We start from the raw sequence: 21695 nt of genomic DNA, 5'->3' as shown, positions 1-21695 counted from the left end.
TTTGAAAACAGGTCCTAGTCACTATACACAGTATTCTAGAATTTCAATTTGGAAACAGAGGCATCTAGTCCACCTTCAGCATCCGTCCATTCCTGTCCTTGTCCAGGGGAGGGAGAGCCTGTGAGCTGGCTGGTCTGGCTGGGGCAGGGGCATGTCTGTGCCTGGGAGAAATGGGGTGTTGGAGCCAGGAGGGCTGAGGCAGGTTGGGGGGTAGCGCCTGGGCTTTATGAAACCCCCGAGGGCTCCAGCTCCACCTAAGAGGCCTACAGCAGGGTTGAATCATGGTTACTGTACAGACTTCTCTTTAGACAAGACCCTGAACTTCCTCCAAGAAAACTTTCGCATCCCTGAGCATCTGGTACATCGATTTACAAACCTGGATCCTTGGTGCATATCACTTACATTTTATTAAAGAGCCTCTTTCTTCCACAGTCAGAAACCAACAGAGATTCAAGGTCAAGGCAGTATTTGCAGCATCAAAAGGACCACGGTAACTGCCTTCTCGCTTCCCCTTGCCATTGCCTCAATCCCCAGTCTCAGGGAATTTCAGTCCTTATGGGGATCTCTCCACCTTCCTGAGATATACACCCCGAATTTGCCTGCTGTTGGGTCCACCCAGTCTCCTCTTGGAGCGTATACTCCCTGAAGAGCTCGCTTCCTTTAAAATGAAATCTAAATCAGAATAGAACGTGGATTTATAAACACATCTCGGGTGAGCTGAACAAGGCTTTCCACATGAGATAAATGTGGCAAAGTGATTTTTCCACTTCCTCCCTGGCTTGGGGCCAGCTCTAGTCTAAGGGATGTGTGAAAGTGGTGGCCAGGCTGGGTCTGGAGGGCGTGGGGGCCTGTGAGGACAACAAGGAGAGCAGGACATGTCATCCAGTCTCCCTGTCGCCTGCCCTGTGACAATAGGAAATCATTGTTTTACTTTGACAACTTTATTGAGGTATAATTTACAAAGAATAAAATATCCCATGTTGGGACTTCCCTGATGGTCAGTGGCTAAAACTCCATGCTCCCAAAGCAGAGGGCCCAGGTTCCATCCCACAAGCTACAACTAAGACCCAGCACAGCCAAACAACTCAATAGTTTAAAATAAATAAAAAGAATATACCTATGTTCAGTATACTGACTCAATGGACATGAATCTGAGCAAACTTCAGGAGATGGTGAAGGACAGGGGAGCCTGGCATGTTGCAGTCCATGGGGTCACAGAGAGTCGGAAATGACTTAGTGACTGAACAACAACAAGAACAAATGTTAAGAATGCAATGGGGTGAGTTTTGACAAATGTATGCCTGTGTTACCAGCCCCATAATCCAGGTAGAGGACATTTACAGGGCCCACATGATGCCTCATGCCCTTTCCTGTCCTCCCAGCTCAGCTCCGGCCCTGAGCAATCATGATCTGCCTTTTCTAAAAATTCATGCAATGAGGATGCTCCAGTATGTACTGCTTAATGTCTAACTTTTTAAACTTATTATATTCATGACTATATTATTACTATATTACATTATTAATTACTATTATATTTACCTGTGTTCTTGCTTGTAACAGTATGTTTTCCATTTTATTTTTTAGTTTTTGGCTGTACAAGACAGCACGTGGAACTTTCCTGATCAGGGATCAAACCTGTATCCTCTGCAGTGGAGTCTTAACCACTGGACCACCAGGGAAGCACCTGTTTGCTTCCTGTTTTAATCCTAAGTAGTTTTTCATGGGATGGGTGTACCAGAATTTTTGCCCGTTGATGTCTATTTAGGATGTTTCCAGTCTGGACATCTTATTGAATATGTTTAGTCACTCAGTCATGTCTGACTCTTTGTGACCCCATGGACTGTAGCCCAGCAGGCTTCTCTTCTCCATGGGGATTCTCCAGGCAAGAATAGTTGAGTGAGTTGCTATGCCCTCCTCCAGGGGATCTTCCCAACCCAGGGATCGAACCCAAGTTTCTCACATTGCAGGCAGATTCTTTACTGTCTGAGCCACCAGGGGAACCTGAGAATACTGGAATGGTTTGCCATGCCTTCCTCCAGGGGATCGTCCTGATCCAGGACTCGAACCAGGGTCTCCTGCATTGCAGGTGGGTTCTTTACCAGCTGAGCCACCAGGGAAGCCCAGCTGTTACTGAATACAGCCGCTCTGATCATTCACATGCAAGTCTCACTGTGCACATTCTCACATTTCCTGGATAACCACCTAAACGGAATTGCTGGGTCATACACGAAGTGCACGTTTGACTTTGTAAGAACTGATGACTCTTCTCCACGATGGCTATACCAGGTACATCCCCACCAGCAACAGAGGAGCATTCCAGTTGCTCCCTCTGGTCATCAACATTTGGTATTGTCTTTTCTTTCTTTTAGCTGGTTTAAAGTTATGTTTTCTTGATGCCTAATGATGCTGAGCACTTAAAAAATGATTTTACTGATTATTCAGATAGTTTCTTTTGTGAAGTGTCAGTTTAAATCTTTTAGACAAGGCACTTTTAAAAAGCTTGGAATATAATGGGAAGATTCTGTGTTAAAGGCCAGAGGATGTGGGTGTGCGTCTCAGGTCTATAAGTGGCTGTGACTTTAAGAAGAGATTCACAGATGCTGGGACTCATGTCTTACTGTTACAATAAGAAAAAATGAATAGAATAGATTATGTTTAAAGTTCTTATTCTGCTCTGGAGACCAGGATTAGAATCTCCATTTCTTTATTATAAGGCGGACACTTTGCTAAGGCCCAAAGAAATACATAGTCATAGAATGTGAAAACAAACAGGGAAATTGGCCATCTCACCCAGCTCCTGCCCAAATTCAGATATCAAGAGTTAGCCAACATTGCACAATTACTTAATGGCACCTGTCTTGGTTGATCAGTCATGTCCAACTCTTTGTGACCCTATGGACTATAGCCTGCCAGGCTCCTCTGTCCATGGGATTTCCCAGGCAAGAATACTGGAATGGGTAGCTATTGCCTTCTCCAGGAGATCTTTCAGACCCAGGGGTTGAAAGCGGGTCTCCTGCATTTGTGGGCAGATTCTTTACCATCTGGGCCACCAGGGAAGCCCATTTAATGGCGTAGATGTGACTCAACTGGAGTCATCTGACTCTGGTAAGTATAATACAAAAATTTGAGAAATAGGCATGTATCTTGCCTCTGACTTCAGAGGAAATAAGAGTTGGGCAACATGATTTTGCCTTCGGTTTTTTTTTCACCCAAAGTAGGATGTTTTTTATTTGCATCCCTGGCATTCATGTGAGCAACAGGGGAAAGATAATACAAAGGGTCTGCAGGGGTCCTGAGGCCCGGGATCTGTCTGGGGAAGCTTCTTCACCCTGGTTCTGCAGGTGCATGCCCACTAAGACACAAACCCAGTGTCCTCGGCCCAAGCAGCCTGTTTACAGAACTGTGACTGCAATAAACATTGCAACGAAAATTACATTTGCACTCCAGCCTGTAGAGTGCCTTCTGTAAACTGCCAAGTACTTAGGGGCCAGGGTAATCACGGCACGCCATTCCCATGGGTGTTAATGTTTATAGAAGGCTAGTTAACCTTGCACAGGATCTGGGATCACAAGGCTGTGTGCACTATTCAGCTGCAAATTTAAAGAACGCTAGTCCCTGCCGGCACGTATACTGGGGTTAGGTGGACAATCACAGCTTGTTCCCGGGCTGGACAAAGCCCCTGGACCTGGCTTGCATGGCCTTGAGTCCCTTGATTACTCAACCAAGGCCCGTGACGTCCCTTTTCCCTGAACAACTCAGACTTAATGGACTGTGATGATTGGCCTTACACGGTAACTCTGTTCTGTTACTTGAGCAAACCATGTAGTTACACATTCGTTTGTAACTTTTTGAGACCCCCTAGGAAAGAAGGGGCCATTGTAAACCTTTGAAACAGAACCCAGACATGCTGAGAGCCTCAAAGATTGTTTCCAGTAACACGAAACTCCTTTTCATCGTGCTCTCGAGGGGCGACAAAGACGGGCAAGACATGGTGCTTTTGTTCCAAAAGTTTACAATCTATAGTTTTTGGATAGACAAGGCAGGCATACATGAAATAGTCAGTGAAACACAAGGGGCTATGTGCTGAAACTCAGCTGGAGGGTGTAGAGGTTAGCTCACGAAAGATTCTAATTGCTGTGGCCTCCTGGCTAAATGGAGGAAAAAGTCAGGGAGGAGATGGGATTGGAAACAGCACCACATAGATGCTGGGCTTTGGGTAGAGAGTAGATTAAGGTGTGGAAATATACAGTGTCCAGGTTGGAGGGAAGAGAGAGGTCTGCTTAAAGCAGAGTATTAAAGCCAGGGATGGAACACGTGGGTCATGGTGGTAGGTCACCTTCACATGGCGAAAGTCCTTGAAAACCAACAGATGCTGGTGCAGAAGAGAAACATACAGGTAACCATGTGTCGTTTGCCTGTAGTACCCTGCAATGTTTTCCCAGCTCACTCACAGTAAAAACAACAACAACAACAAAATCCTACCAATGATCCTAGCTTGTCTGCTGCAAATACCCTATTACTTACTTATCTCAGCACCTACCACTTTCTCCTTTGCTCATTCCACTCCATCTAGATGAGTTTTCTTGTCCCTCCAATACTGGAGGCAACATTTCATCAGGACAATTTTGCATTATCTGTTCCTTCCACCAAAAATGCTCTTCCTGGGCTTCCCTGGTGGTCCAGTGGTTAAGAATCTATCCGCTTTGCAAGACAAGGTTTGATCCTTGGGCCAAGAAGATCCCACAAGTAGTGGAGCAACTAAACCCATGTGCCACAGCTACTAAACCCCCACTCTAAAGCCTGAGAGTGGCAACTACGGAAGCCGGCATGCCTAGAGTCTGTGTTCCCCAAGAGAACCCCATGCACCACAGCGGGAGACTGGATCTACCTGTTGCCACAATGAGAGAAAGCCTTTGTGCAGCAACGAAGACCCAGCACAACCAAAACTAAAATAAAGAGATAAATAAAAGATTTTAAAACACAGTGTGTGATACATCAAAACATACTTTAAAAAAGAAATGCCCTTCCTGCTGATATCCACTGGCTTTCTATCTCTCTACTATGTCTTTCACATAAACGTCCTCTGTCAGTCAGCCTTCCCTAATACCTTAAAATTGCAACTGCTCCTCATCTTGGCTTCTTTCTGTCCTCTTTCTCAAGTTCATTATTTTCCTGAGGCATTTCATTATCTGACTATACATGCATACACACACACACACACACACACACACACACACACACACACACATTGTGTTTATTGTTGTCACCGAATGCACATTTGTGTGCCCGACATACAGTGAGGCCAAATAAATTGAGTCTTGAAGTTGGAGCAGAGAAAGGTTTATTGCAGGGCCATGCAAGGAGAACTGGAGTACCTTGTGCCACGCAAAAACTCCAAATTCCTCAAAGGGTTTCAGTAAAGCACTTTTAAAGGCCAGGTGAGGGAGGGTCGTGGTGAATTGTTGCAAACTTCTCCATGTTGGAATCCTTTGTTCTTGTAGCTGTCCATGCAGGTCAGATCCCAGGGATCCTGTAAACTTCCAGCAAGACAAATGCTATTCTCTGTTCTGAAATTTTTTATCTCTCTATGAATGGACTCTTAGAGGTCAGAGCCCTGGGAATAGGCTATCCTGTACATTTCAGGATGCAGACCACATTCTTTTACAAAAGGTGCAGAGCAAACATGACTCAGCACGGGCAATAGGGCCATTAATAATATGGAGTCAGATTTGTTCTTCCTTATTCTTCCGTCTTCCCCTGTGAGGATGTAAACTCATGAGGGCACAGGATTTTGCCTAGTTTTTTCAGTGATGTATCCCCAGCACCCCAAACAATGCCTAGACATTCAGTTAATATTTGATGGAAGAATGAATAACCAATTTCTAAGATGCTGATCTGGTAAAGGAGCGGTTGTAAGAGCCACAGGGGCTCACGCGCACAGCAGAACACACGGGGCATGGAAGGGGTTGGAGAAAGATAAGGTATTTTGGTGCACCCTTATAAGACAGGGTAGGGCAGGTATCAGTTAGAGCTCCTGTGTTGCAAGCAACAGAAATTAATCTGACTTAGGCTAAAAGTAATTTATTGGAAAGGATCAAGAGCTTCCCAAATAGACAAGAGGGCAGGAGAGCAGGCTGGGAGATGAAGGAGAGAGAGCAGTCCTAGAAGGACCAGGGTTCAGAGACCATGATGTCTGCCTGTAGCAGGGGCTCAGTGCTCAGGAGGCTGCAGTGGATGGAACGTGACTGTTTCCAATTTCCTTGTTCCTCTACCCGAGAATTAAATTCCACTGAAGGAGCCTCCAGTTTGGCCTAGTCTGGATCACATGCCTGCCCTCATCCCTCCTCATAAAGATTTACTGTGTTTTGTGGTCCGGCATCCACATCTCTTCCTAACATCATCACCATCAAGAATTTCTCTCTACTCTGCCAAGGAGCTGAGTCTACTTTTCTTTTCTATGTTTCTACTCAGAAGGTATAACCCAAGGAATTGAACAAACAAGTTTCATTACAGAGATCTTTTAAGAGCTTAGCATAATGAAAATAACTCTGAAGTACATAGGACATCACTGTTGATAAAACTCTTCTACACAGCTAGTCTTACAGGAACCACGGCATTTCCATAATGTAGATGCGTGCATTCTCAGTCATTTCGACTCTCTGTGACCCCATGAACTGCAGCCCACCAAGCTCCTCTGTCCATGGAATGTTCTAGACAAGAATACTGGCGTGGGTTGCCATTTCCTACTCCAGAGGATCTTCCCAACCCAGAGATCAAACCAGTATCTCTTGTGCCTCCTGCACTGACAGGCAGAGTCTTTACTACTGAGCCCCCTGGGAAGTCCCATAATGTTGGTAGGTATGTGTTATATTCTTATTCTATAGATGTGCAAATGGGTGTTTGGAAAGTTTAAGCAATTTATTAAAATTTGTGACACCGGGACTGTTTAGATGATAGATTTTGTTACAACGATGACTGACATTTATGAACACTTGCCATGTATTCAGCACTGTTATGCACATAACATGAGTTCACAGCACTAATTCTCACAACAAACCCAGGAGTTAAGCATGGATATTCTAGTTAGAAGTAGGAGACTGAAGTAGATCCATGTAACTTGCCCATGATGACATGTTTATAAGGTGCAGGAGCTCGGCTCCTACCCCTCAGTTTGTACCCTGAATGCTATGCTAGAACGCCTCTCAAGTTTTATTAAATGTCAATTGATAGGGGTGGCATCACCAATATTTATGTTCAGAAAAATACACTTGGATCAATCAAAAAGGAAAGCCAAACACAACACTATAAAGCAATTATGCTCCAGTAAAAAAAAAATTGTAAGATAAAAAATACCTCCCCACCCCCCCAAAAAAAGAAGAAAGTTAAATGCAGGTGGTCACCAGATCTAATCTGTCCTAATCCTTCTGAAGACTTGGAGAATGGATATTTCAGCAGATGCTTGGAAGACAGGGTCCAGTCAATGAACTAAACTCAGATTGGGTACCAAATATCACTTTTAAAAGGGCAAATTCATATGTTCAGTGTGGTTTACAGCTAAGATCAGCTCTCCTTTACTCACACATGGATATAAATTGGCTCAATCAGATGTTTGCTTTATGCTAAGGGAATGGGATGAAGAACTAAGGAAAATAAAGAAAGCAGTTTTGGAGAAATGGGCCCTGCCCTAAAGCAGGTAAGAAAATGCCGACTCTAACTCATGGTTTCCTTGAATTGTTTAGTTTTATCTTTCATGGGTAAAATTGTTGACCATAAATCCAAGTCATCTGCAGAAGGAAGTTGAATCTGAGAGATCCTTTGGGTTACCAAGTTCGTACAGAAAATAATCATCAGAACACAGGGTTTGGGTCATAATGCTCCAGGACCGTTTTACTCCAAGTATGTATGGCACTGAGTTTATTCTTAGAAAAACACATGTGTTTAACTTGGGGAAAGAACCCCCCCTCCACCGCCGTCCCGATAAGGGTCCCAGATTTTATGAGTGAACCATTCCATTCCCCAGTCCTATGGTTTCACACCTCCAACGGGCTCTCTCAACATCAACAAAAACTCCAAGGATTTGATGGGAAAATGGTGTTAAGTCTCATGTTGTTTCAGGAATTTCCCAATATGCACTAAATTAACTTTGGAGCCAGATGAGTCTGAGTGGTAGGAAATCGCTCCATTGGACACAGATGGCAGAGCCTAATGTTCCCAGCAGCTGTTGCACACACATGAAATCAGATTGGGATTAACACTTACCTTCAAAATGGTCACGCCCGGATGCGATGGCTTCTCTGTAATACACACCGAGCTTAGCTTATGTCTCTGAAACCACATGACCTCACGGGCCTTGGGAACATTTGATCCAGGAAATCTGAACCTAGGCAGAAATCATAAAGCATCAGGTAGACGTTAAGCAGGAATTTATCTGCTTTTTGTCTGAAGTGGCTTCACATCCCTGCAGCTTTTGTCTGACACGGAGTGAAATATTTATAGGCAAGCTGCTTTCTAAGGCAGAGTTACAGGCTAATTCAGGTTCGGTGTGAAATGTCTCTGCCCGTTGGCCACCTGCTGAATCCTCAATTCCAAGTGCAACCAGACCTAAGCTTGTTTGTAGCACCATAGCTTTTATCAATAATATCAGGTTGATAGGCAAAGTAGAATTTACAATGCGATCTAGCTGTGATGCCAGTGTAACTGGTTATTGGCAAACAGATTAAAATTTACCAAACTTTTATGATCACTTAAGGCCATTCCCAGAGCCCTTTGTCTTGTCTTGAAAAGATATATACTTCCTTTAGGGAGGCTGTGGCTCTACAACTTCTAAAATTCTCTTTGATGTTATTTTCAGAGCTGTGGCTTGATCATTCAAATATACTTACAACTGTATCCTTGGAGGATAGATTTGAATTTTAGAAAGAGCCAAGGGTTATCCAGGGCTAAACCTGATGATTTAGGAGGGGGATCAAGTTTGGCAATATCAATATATGTCAAAATGAGGTGTGACTTTTAATTAGTAAGGCGAATTTTATTGTATGGCTTATACATATGGTCTTAAGGCAATTTCAAAACTTTTCTTTTTAATAATGCCTGTGTTATAGCAATTTGAATGTTCAAATTCTGGAATGTTTGCTTTAAAATAATATTTTATTACTACTATTACAGTCTGTATGTGACCCTGATGAGAGCTAGCATATAGAAGGAGATCAGAAACCCTTTTCTTCGCGGTTAATCACAAAGAACTCAGAATTCCTAATGCTTAACTCTGATACTCTTCACTTACCAAGACTATTAGTAAAGGCCCCACATTTTCCTTACTTTTCCATCTTTAAAAGAAAAACTACTAACCAGCTTTAAATGTTCTTCTCTTATTCCTTTTCATTATCCCAATATTTATGGTTCATCTTTTTCAACAAAGGCCAAAAGACCCACATCTAAAACCCAGCTGAGATTTAGTTCTCTCTCATTGCTTTCAAATTGAAGCATCCAAGGCTGATATAGTGACCCCAGAATTTTGGAGAATTCAGTTTTCAGAACTCAGTTCACGTACGATTCCAACTTGTTCTCCAAGATGGCAGCTCCAACAGCAGCCAACACATCCATACGCCAGCAAACTGAGAAAACAAAGAAGGAAGAGAAATCTTTCCTTTTCTTTCACGATCACAGCTTGGAAGTTGCATACACTACTCTATCACTTCTGCTTAAATTCTCCAGGCCAGAATGAAACCAAAAGCAAGGTTGGGAAATAAAGTTTAACTTCGGATCGTGTGTCCAGTCAACACTTGTGATTTTGTAATTCCAGTGAGAAAGAAAGAATAAATATCTTGGAAAACAAGCAGTCTCTGACTCACATCTTTGACAAAGTTTTATTTAATGTGATTGACGATTTTAGCTATGCCTGCTTCCCAGGTGGAGCTAGTGGTAAAGAACCCACCTGTCAATGCAGGAGACATAAGAGACGCAGGTTCAATCCCTGGGTTAGGAAGATCCCCTGGACAAGGAAATGACAACCCACTCCAATATTCTTACCTGGAGAATTCCATGGACAATTCTATGGAATTGAATTCCAGAGGAGACTGGTAGGCGACAGTCCATAGGGTTGCACAGACTTGGACAGGGCTGAAGCAACTTAGCACTCACGTAAGGAATTAGGAGACAGGAGATGGGGATAAGAAAGCAGCCAAAAGCCGAGTCATGATTTGACAAGAACAAAGTGCATGGGGCTCTGACTGAGGTCAGGCGGGAGAGGACAGTAAGGATGGATTTGTGAAATTGCTACTTTTGTCAGGAGATCCCACAGCTAGTTAGAACTTCACACTGTCTGTTGGGACTGGCACTGTCTACTGGTGTTTAGATGCTAAAGGAAAAACAATTCTAAGAAGTGAGAGAACACAGGGATGTCGAGGCATAAGCCAGTCCCTTATTGAAGTGAAGTAAAGTGAAGTTTGCTCAGTCATGTCCGACTCTTTGCGACCCCAGGGACTATGCAGTCCATGGAATTCTCCAGGCCAGAATACTGGAGTGGGTAGCTGTTCCCTTCTCCAGGGGATTTTCCCAATCCAGGGATCAAACCTAGGTCTCCCGAATTGCAGGCAGATTCTTTACCAGCTGGGCCACAAGGGAAGCCCTATTACCTGAGAATATTTGCAGTTCTGAAATACCCACCTTTTCTTCATCAGAGCAGAAGCCCATTCTGACACGCTTGCTTCCTAACAAATGGTACCAGACCAGAAAGGGGGTGTATTAGGTGGAGACTAATTTAAGAGCATGTGCAGTGGCTAGGAAACACTTTGGAAGAAATCGTTAAACTCCCTGTAGGACTTATTCGCCAAGTACTTTGGAGCTGGCCCTCTAATCACCCTACAAAGTGAAAAACGCACTTAATAAACCTAAGATCAAGAGACTCCACGGCATCTGGCCCCATCACCACATCTGTGGATTGATGTCTCAACTCAGGAAACACCACTTGGCTGTAAGGCAAGATATTCTCCTCTGCCATCAATACCTCAGTGCCTGTGAGAATATCTCCCACATTGCTGTGGTTCTCCAAGCCCAAATGGACGCAGCAGCCTGAAAACTCTCCTCAGTGTGCACTTGCTGACAATCAGTGTTCTCTCTGCTTTAGAGCACCCTTACAAAAGACGCCGACACTACAAAATTAAAATCAGGAGAGAGATTCCTCGATTATACTCTTGGCAAGTACAGCGGAAGCATGAGAGAAGAATCAGTCAAAGCTGGTGAAGAAATACGGAAGACCCACTTTTCTGCAAATACTGCTGAAAAATCAACTGATGGGAGGATTTTCTAGAAGTTTGCAATTAAAAACCTCAGTTTTGCAGAAAATCGACTAGTTGTGAACTGATGGCAAGGTGTCAAGACCATCCATGATTCCCCAACTCCTGGTGAGGGAGAAATTTCTTTCTTATTAATTTATTTACTTTATCTTCATTTCCGGCTGTGCTGCATCTGCGTTGCTGTTCAGGCTTTTCTCTCGCTGCAGTGAGCAGGGGCTGCTCTCTAGCTGCAGTGTTTGGGCTTCTCATTGCAGTGGCTTCTCTTGCTGCAGAGCACAGGCTCTAAGGCGCACCAGCTTCAGTGACTGCAGCTCCCAGGCTCTAGGGCACAGACAGGCTCAATAGTTGCGGTGCACAGGATCCTCCCAGACCAGGGATCGAACCCACATCTCCTCTGCTGGCAGGCGGATTCTTTACCACTGAGCCACCAGGGAAGCCCCAAGGAGAAATTTCAAAAGAGGAGGAGAAAACAACAAAAAGACCATTTTAACAATGCTGGGGAAGATAGGGAGTCACCAGTGACTCAGAAGACCAGAGAGGTTTAGGAATTCTGAAACGACACAGAGCAGGTAGAATCAGATCTGACATACAGAAACAACAACCACCACCAAAGGAGAGAGCCACAGCGCAGAATATACACAGAGGGAGCCTCATTCAGGAGACGAAGCAGTTCAGAAGGACTCTGGGCCAAGGGCCACGAGAAGCAGGAGATCCAGAGTTGTCTAAGGAGGCATGTGCTTTCACAGCTGCATTCGGGGCAATTTCTCTTCCAGCTTCCCCTTGTGTGCTCATCAGAAGGTAGCCATGGTAACTGTGTCAGGGACAGAAATACAACACAAAGCCCCAAATGCAGTAGCCCCAGGAGACACTACCATCATCGCCCCTGCTGGCAATGCTGGGGGTGGAGGTTAAAGGATGCGGGGTTTCTTTTTGAGGGGTGATGAAAATGTTATACCTACAACTGTGGGCAAGAATCCCTTAGAAGAAATGGAGTAGCCATCATAGTCAACAAGAGTCCAAAATGCTGTACTTGGATGCAGTCTCATAAATGACAGAATGATCTCTGTTCATTTCCAAGACAAACCATTCAATATCACAGTAATCCAAGGCTATGCCCTGACCAGTAATGCTGAAGAAGTAGAAGTTGAATAGTTCTATGAAGACCTACAAGACCTTCTAGAACTAACACTCAAAAAGATCTCCTTTCCATTATAGGGGACTTGAATGCAAAAATAGGGAGTCAAGAAATACCTAGAGTAACAGGCAAATTTGGCCTTGGAGTACAGAATGAAGCAGGGCAAAAGCTGACAGAGCTTTGCCAAGAGAATGCACTGGTCATAGCAAATATCCTCTTCCAACAACACAAGAGAAGACTCAACACATGGAAATCACCAGATGGTCAATACTGAAATCAGATTGATTATATTCTTTGCAGCCAAAGATGGAGAAACTCTATACAGTTAGCAAAAACAAGACTGGGAGCTGACTGTGGCTCAGATTATAAACTCCTTATTGCCGAATTCAGACTTTAATTGAAGAAAGTAGGGAAAATCACTAGACCATTCAGGTATGACCTAAATCAAATCCCTTATGATTATACAATAGAAGTGACAAATAAATTCAAGGGATTAGATCTGATAGAGTGCCTGAAGAATTATGGGTGGAGGTTCATGACATTGTATAGGAGGCAGTGATCAAGACCATCCTCAAGAAAAAGAAATGCACAAAGGCAAAATGTTTGTCTGAGGAGGCCTTACAAAGAGCTGAGCAAAGAAGAGAAGCAAAAGGGAAAGGAGAAAAGGAGAGATACATCCATTTGAATGCAGAATTCCAAAAAATAGCTTGGAGAGATAAGAAAGCTTTCCTTGGTGATCAATGCAAAGAAATAGAGGAAAACAATAGAATGGGAAAGACTAGAGATCTCTTCAAGAAAATTAGAGATACCAAGGGAACATTTCATGCAAAGATGGGCTCAAAAAAGAACAGAAATGGTATGGACCTAACAGAAGCAGAAGATATTAAGAAGAGGTGGCAAGAATACACAAAAGAACTATACAAAACAGATCTTCACGACCCAGATAATCACGATGGTGTGATCACTCACCTAGAGCCAGACATCCTGGAATGTGAAGTCAAGTGGGCCTTAGGAAGCATCACTATAAACAAAGCTAGTGGAGGTGATGGCATTCCAGTTGAGCTATTTCAAATCCTGAAAGATGATGCTCTGAAAGTGCTGCACTCAATATGCCAGCAAATTTGGGAAACTCAGCAGTGGCCACAGGACTGGAAAAGGTCAGTTTTCATTCCAGTCCCAAAGAAAGGCAATGCCAAAGAATGCTCAAACTACCACACAATTGCACTCATCTCACACGCTGGCAAAGTAATGCTCAAAATTCTCCAAGCCAGGTTTCAACAGTATGTGAACTGTGAACTCCCAGATGTTCAAGCTGGTTTTAGAAAAGGCAGAGGAACCAGAGTTCAAATTGTCAACATCTGCTGGATCATCAAAAAAGCAAGAGAGTTCCAGAAAAACATCTACTTCTGCTTTATTGACTATGCCAAAACCTTTGACTGTGTGGATCACAATAAACTGGAAAATTCTGAAAGAGATGGGAATACCAGACCACCTGACCTGCCTCCTGAGAAATCTGTATGCAGGTCAAGAAGCAACACTTAGAATGGCACAAGGAACAACAGACTGGTTCCAAATAGGGAAAGGAGTACATCAAGGCTGTATATTGTGACCATGCTTATTCAACTTATACGCAGAGTACATCATGAGAAATGCTGGACTGGATGAAACATGAGCTGGCAGCAAGATTGCCGCGAGAAATATCAATAAGCTCAGATACGTAGATGATACCACCCTAATGGCAGACAGTAAAGAGGAACAAAAGAGCCTTTTGAAAGTGAAAAAGGAAAGTGACAAAGTTGGCTTAAAGTTCAACATTCAGAAAACTAAGACCATGGCATCTTGTCCCAATACTTCATGGCAAATAGATGGGGAAACAATGGAAACAGTGAGAGACTTTATTTGGCACGGGGGGGGGGGGGGGGGCAGGCTCCAAAATCACTGCAGATGGTACTGCAGCCATGAAATTAAGAGATCCATGGTCCTTGGAAGAAAACTTATGACCAACCTAGATGGCATATTAAGAAGCAGAGACATTACTTTGCCAACAAAAGTCAATCTGGTCAAAGCTTTGGTTTTTCCAGGAGTCACATATGGATGAGAAAGTTGGACTATGAAGAAAGCTGAGCTCCAAAGAATTGATGCTTTTGAACTGTGGTGTTGGAGAAGACTGCTGAGAGTCCCTTGGACTGCAAGGAGATCCAACCAGTCCATCCTAAAGGAAATCAGTCCTGAATATTCACTGGAAGGAATGATGCTGAAGCTGAAGCTGAAACTCCAATACTTTGGCCACCTGATGTGAAGAACTGTCTCATTTGAAAAGACTCTGATGCTGGGAATGATTGAAGGTGGGAGGAGAAGGGGACAACAGAGGATGAGATGGTTGGATGGCATCACAAACTCAATGGATATGAGTTTGAGCAAGCTCTGGGAGTTGGTGAGGGACAGGAAAGCCTGGTGTGCTGCAGTCCATGGGGTTGCAAAGAGTCAGACATGAATGAGCGGGTGAAATGAACTGAACTGAACTGGAAATGTTCTGAAGTTGATGGTGATATGGCTGCAAAACCCCATGAATATACTAGAAGCCACTGGAGTGATCACTTTGAATCCGAGTATGGTGTGGTGTGTGAATTTGATCTTGTTAAAGCTATGACCCCATAAACTGCAACCCGCCATGCTTTTCTGTCCATGGGATTTTTCAGTTAAGAGTACTGGAGTGGGTTGTCATTTCCTCCTTCAGGGGATATTCCTGACCCAGGGAATGAACCTGCATCTCCTGCTTCTCCTGCATTGCAGGCAGATTCTTTCCCCAGTGAGCCATTGGGGCAGCACCTAAGACTGAGATATGCAGATGACACCACCCTAATGGCAGAAAGTAAAGAGGAACAAAAGGGTCTCTTGAAAGTGAAAGAGGAAAGTGACAAAGTTGGCTTAAAGTTCAACATTCAGAGAACTAAGACCACGGCATCTTCCTGATGCCATGACTAAGACAGAGATAAAGCTGTTACAGAGAAGGAAGGAAGGAAGAAATGGAGAAAAAAGGAAGAAAGGAAGGAGGGAGGGTGAGAGGGAGGAGATCCTGAGTAAACTAGTAATGAAAAAAGCTTCCTAATCTAATAAAGAGTAACCGTCAGAAAACTATGCAAAATATCAAATGAAGTTTCCTCTAAAATCACATTAAAATTAGAATGTCTGCTCTCACGGTCACCAACTGCAAATCAGTGTACTGTCACATCAACGCATTTTCAGAAGGAAAGACAGAGATTGAAATATTGGGGAAGAGAGGAAAAATAACTTTCCCTAATTTCAAATGATAATATTATCTATTTAGCATATTTAGAAGAATCTGCCCCCTACTATTAGGTCCATAAAAGGGCTCAGCAGAGCAGATGGATACACTGTCAACAGACAACAATTCTACGCAGCAGTATCTACTTGCTAGAAAACCTTTTAGGGAAGAAACATTTTATTTACCACAACCACAGGGAACGAAACATAAAATACCTAAAAGTAATGCCTAACACCCAGATGCATAAAGCTATAAAATAGCACCAAAAACAAAAGATGAATTAAATAAATGGAGAAATGGGTAATTTATTGCACAAGAGCATTTTGTATTGGGAAGATTTAAGTGCTGCCCAAATTAATACACAAATTCAAATCATTCTTATGTAAACCACAGTGGAACTTGATGGAATGTAACAAGCAAAATCTAAAGTTCAGGAGGAAGAGAAAATGGTCAAGAATAGCCAAGAAAAGCAGAACAGCAGGGAGGCGTGCCCCGTGCTGGGTTAGCATCGGGGGATGCCGGTGCATTACTTTGCTTTAGCGTTTGGGTCTTTCAGAAAAAAGAATGTATTCATGTATTAATTGTAATAGATACTGGTACTTTTCTTTTCCAAAATATTCATCTGGAGTTATTTGATATTGATGCACACGTGCATGCTAAGTTGCTTCAGTTGTGTCAACTGTTTGTAACCCTATGGACTATAGCCTGTCAGACTCCTCTGTCCACCAGATTCTTTAGGCAAGAATACTGGAGTGGGCTACTGAGCCCTTCTCCAGGGGATCTTCCTGACCCAGGGATCGAACCTGCGTCTCTTATGTCTCTACATTGCAGGCGGGTTCTTACCACTAGTGCCACCTGGGAAACCTGTATTTGATATTGATAGTGTGACTTATTAACTTCTGAGCTGCGTTTTATAGACAATGCATTACTAATTATTTGTGTTGGGGAAAAAAAGAAAAGGAAAAGCACCAGGTCATCTTTATGGAAGAAGACATGGGCAAAAGTCAAGATGAACTGCGGATTCCTTCAGGAAAGCCAATGTGTAGGGACTCCCCTGGTGATCTGGGGGTTAGGACTCTGAACTTCCATTGCAGGAGGCACAGGTTCAGTCCTTAGTTGGGGAACTCAGATCCCACATGCCACAAGGCCAAAAGAAAAAGAAAGAAAACCAATGTGTGACTTTTTCTGTTACCTCCACTGAAGTCCAAAGAAGTCACCCTGGCGTTGTTTGAAATGGTCTCTATCATCACCACCATGTGTGAAGCTCATTGCCCATTTGTTTCTCCCTAATAGATTGAAGTCATACCTTTATAAAACTGGATGCTTCTGGCCAAAAGTCTTATCAAATTCCCCTGCCTCCATCCCCCAGATGCCAACAGGTGCCAGCCACAGAGGTGACTTTCCCTAAGAAGGCTATGTTATTGGAAACAGATGCCCAGAAAGAACCAAAGAGAAAAATCGATCTTGGTTTCTGGAAAGACTACCTTTTGTTACACAGTAACAAGAAACTCAGTGTAAATAAGTGATAAATCCAAGTCTGCATTTCCCCGGGCAATATCTTCAGTCCTCTCACACTTGTCTGCAACGATTTTAATTATTTGTTTACATGGACCCAGGCTCGTGCTTATCAAATTGTAGACACTCCATAAATATTTGTTGAAGAGACGAAGAAAAAAGAAATGAGGCAGAGTTCCCACCATTACAAGACAGCAGAGCTGAACTGTTATCTCATCACTCCATTTGTACTGCTTTTCAGCCTATCACTGGAAGATGGGGTTCTGTTTAAATTCATTCAGGACCCCTCAAACCGTGATGCCTGGCTGCCCTGCCCTGGTCACCATCCTGAGACTTGACAAAAGCCAGAGGGGTCCATTATCTCCTAACCTCTGTTTCCTTCCAGCTACATGGAGGTTTCTTCACTTGGGAGGCAGAGCATCCTCCACTCAGACACAAGATTCAGGGCCCTCTTTGCAAGCCTCAGTTAACGTGTGCCTGGTAACATTCCGATGTCTCATTAACTTAGTTACAGTTTCATTTCCTTAACTAGGCTCCAGATATCCCATTTCTGTTACAATTAACCTCTGGTCCGGGGTGGTCCTCACTCTGAAACTGGGCTCGTTGGCTCCCAGACTTGTTTACATGGGTTCCCCTTCAACTGCTTCATCCCCACGCTTGTGAATCACCCTGGCCCTCAGGATGCTAACCAGGTTAACATGCCACAGACAAATTTCTTTAGAAGTAAACCCCAGCCTTTCAGTCTAAAATTGTTTCCAGTTTCCCATTAAAATGCCTTTTAAAGCAGGGGAAAGCAGGAAAGCCAAGGTACTATAAACCCAAATTGAGAAGCAACAGAATATAAGGCCTGAAGAGGCATCGATACTAAATAATGAGGCAAGTGGGTCTGGAAAATTCTATTCACACGATTCCTTTCATCAGATCTCTCCTCTCCAGCTTCTTATCATCTCTCCAGAAAATAGTACCTTCAAAGCTGCCACATCCCTTAAAAGAGTGCCTCATTCATTCCTTATCTAATAAACAACACAGATGACAAAATAAACTGGTTTGTTTAGAAGAGTGTGCACAGATATTATTGTTATTATGTTACAAATGACTGACTCTCAGCAATTTATTTCCATTCAGATGAATGGGCATCTGAGTTGTCATTTTCAAATGAAAAAGTACTTCCAGATGTCCGCAACCTCTTAGACCTTAAGAGCCCTCCGTGGGACAGAATGATTCCTGGCAGCCCTGAGGCACAGTCAGAGAAGGAGGGAAAGAGGAAACAGCAAAGCATAAGGAAGAGAAAACTGGACATCATCCTCCTACCCAAGTCCCACCGGAGGACCCCAACGTGCCTGGAAATTCCGAAGCCTCTGTCTGGTGTAACAAGGTCTGTGAGCGATTAGACCCTGTGTTTCCCTAACCTGCCTTGGCCCAGGGACCTCTTTTCCTACAACCCCATGGACTACAGCGTGCCAGGCTTCCCTGTCCCTCACTGTCTCCCACCCCGGTCACATTGACCTCTCTTCTCACTGTTCCTACAGCAGGCCCCCGCTGCTCTTGCCCCAGGGCCTTTGCACCAGCCACTAACTGCCAGGAACACTTCCCTCCCCACCTGTCCAAGAGACATTTTGTCTGTTTGTTTTAATTTTTATAGGAGAATAGTTGATTTACAATGTTGTGTTAGCTTCAGGTATTGTTCAGTCGCTCAGTCACGTCCAACTCTTTGCAGCCCCATGGACTGCAGCACACCAGGCTTCCTTGTTCTTCACTATATCCTGGAACTTACTCAAATTCATGTTCATTGAGTTGATGATGCCATCCAACCACGTCATCCTCCATGCTTCCTTCTCCTGCACTCAGTCTTTCCCAGCATCAGGGTCTTTTCCAGTGAGTCAACTCTTTGCAGCAGCTGGCCAAGAGTACTGGAGCTTCAGCTTCAGCAACAGTCCTTTCAATGAATATTCAGGATTGATTTACTTTAGGACTGATTGGTTTGATCTCCTTGTTGTCCAAGGGACTCTTAAGAGTCTTCTCCAACACCACAGTTTGAAAGCATCAATTATTTGGCCCTCAGCCTTCTTTATGGTCCAACTTTCCCATCCATACATGACTCCTGCAAAAAACATAGCTTTGACTAGTTGAACCTTTGTCTCCAAAGTGATACTTATACCCACTGTTTTTTTCAGACTCTTTCCCCACGTAGGTGTTTTTTAAATTAAGTACTTTAGTTTTAAAAACTAGTCATAATATGATTTCAGCTGGTAGTCAGATCCATTTTTCCCTTGAAATATTGGAAGATCTGGCAATGGCAGTCACTTCTGACATGTCAGCTCAGGCCTGTGGCTGAGTAGCAGCCACTTGCTGCCCTACTGTGTGCTGTCCAGTCTCTCACGGTCCCCACCCCTCTCTCCAGCTTCCTCTCACGCTGCTTCACATCACAGATGTAACCAGCTAAGGATCATGCTCTGTGTTGAAGATCCGAGGTTGGTTGAGCTCACATACCCAGAAACCGTGGATACAGAGGGCAGAGTGTAGGACCTGAGTGTGTGCAGATTAGGTACCAGAGGCAGGCCCTGGAACCAGCCCCCTGAGGATACAGTGATGAGTGTGTTGTATAAATACAGTTGGTGCATATGTCATAAATGCATGGCTCAGTTTAGTTTCACAAACTGAAAACCCTCATGCTAACACACCAGATCAAGAAGCAGAGTTCTCCAGAATCCCAGTGTTCTCCTTTGAGACCCCTCCCAGTTATCACCCCCTCCCAGGGGACAAGCTCTATTTCTTTCACAAAAATTTTATTTATTTACCTACTGGAGTGGATTGCTATTTCCTTCTCCAGGGGATCTTCCCAACCCAGGGATCGAACCCGGATGTCCCGCATTCCAGGCAGATGCTTTAACCTCTGAGCCACCAGGGAAGCCCTCATTTATTTAGGGCTGCACTGGATCTTCACTGCTGCCAGTGGGCTTCTCCCTCGTTGCAGTGAGCAGGGGCTACTCTGTAGTTGCGGAGCACAGGCTCCAGGCTCACAGGCTTCAGTAGTTTCGGTTCTCGGGCTCAAGAGCACAGGCTCCACAGTTGTGGAGCACAGGCTTAGCTGCTCCGAGTCATGTGGGATCGTTTCAGATCAAGCCCACATCTCTTGCATTGGCAGGCAGATTCTTTACCACTGAGCCACAAGGGAAGCCATATTCCTGAGTTCTTGTGCCTGGATTCTTTCTGCCTCTTTTGTGCTTTATGTAGATGGAACACTCAGCATGTCTGCTTTTGAGTCTGGCTTATTTCACTAACATGATGTTTGCCAGATTTGGCCATTTGTCAATGGTCCAATCTCATTGCTCTATAGTATCCTGTTGTATAAATATTGCTCAATTTCTAGATCCATTCCATGGTAGGCAGACTTTGCTACTGGTATTAATACATTTTGACTATTACCAATAACGCTGCTACAAACCTTTTAGCATGTATATTTTGGTGACCCTGTGTCTGCATTCCTGTTGAATGTGTTCTTATTGATCCAATTACTAAGTTATAGACTCTGTGCTTCAGTTGAGACTATCAAACACTTTACAAAGCCATTGTATCAAATCACCCTTCAAGCAGCTGTGTTGCTGCCTGTTCTCACCAACACTTGGCATTGTCAGTCCTTTTGGTTTTAGCAACCCTGGAGGGGGTGCTATGACCATAACACATAATAATTTTTATTTGCATTTCCCTTTAGACTAATGAGAAGAAGCATCTTTTATATACTTCAGTTCAGTTCAGTCATTCAGTCCTGTCCAACTCTTTGCGACCCCATGAATCGCAGCACGCCAGGCCTCCCTGTCCATCACCCACTCCTGGAGTTCACTCAGACTCACGTCCATCGAGTCAGTGATGCCATCCAGCCATCTCATCCTCGGTCATAACCTTCTTCTCCTGCCCCCAATCCCTTCCAGCATCAAAGTCTTTTCCAATGAGTCAACTCTTCGCATGAGGTGGCCAAAGTACTGGAGTTTCAGCTTTCCCATCATTTCTTCCAAAGAAATCGCAGGGTTGATCTCCTTCAGAATGGACTGGTTGGATCTCCTTGCAGTCCAAGGGACTCTCAAGAGTCTTCTCCAACATCACAGTTCAAAAGCATCAATTCTTCGGCACTCAGCCTTCTTCACAGTCCAACTCTCACATCCATACATGACCACAGGAAAAACCATAGCCTTGACTAGACGGACCTTAGTCGGCAAAGTAATGTCTCTGCTTTTGAATATGCTATCTAGGCTGGTCATAACTTTTCTTCCAAGGAGTAAGCGTCTTTTAATTTATATACTTAGTGGACATTTAAATATTCTCTCTTATGAACTGTCTGACCAAGTCTTTTGCCCATATTTAAACTGGGTTTTCTTTTCTTGATGATTTGTAGAGCTTATTCTTTTAATGGCCAAAAGTCATTCATTGGGTGGACAAATAGGGCCAGGGATGACAAATAGAATTTTCT

At 43.8% G+C, this 21695-nt stretch overlaps 1 long non-coding RNA gene across 1 annotated transcript; it reads right to left on the bottom strand.

Annotated features, from left to right (window-relative positions):
- Positions 1-5324: 5324 nt before the first annotated feature.
- LOC132657341 (uncharacterized) lies at positions 5325-8859 on the bottom strand. The gene is made up of 2 exons (XR_009595337.1): positions 8260-8859; positions 5325-5530 (listed from the first exon to the last, which is right to left on the bottom strand). It is a non-coding gene; the product is annotated as an uncharacterized LOC132657341 (long non-coding RNA).
- Positions 8860-21695: the final 12836 nt, after the last annotated feature.

This window comes from Ovis aries, chromosome 11 (assembly GCF_016772045.2).
Source record: "Ovis aries strain OAR_USU_Benz2616 breed Rambouillet chromosome 11, ARS-UI_Ramb_v3.0, whole genome shotgun sequence".
Taxonomy (NCBI): Eukaryota; Metazoa; Chordata; class Mammalia; order Artiodactyla; family Bovidae; genus Ovis; species Ovis aries.
The sequence above is the reverse complement of the archived record's forward strand: the minus strand, read 5'-3'. Positions and strand labels throughout refer to the sequence as shown.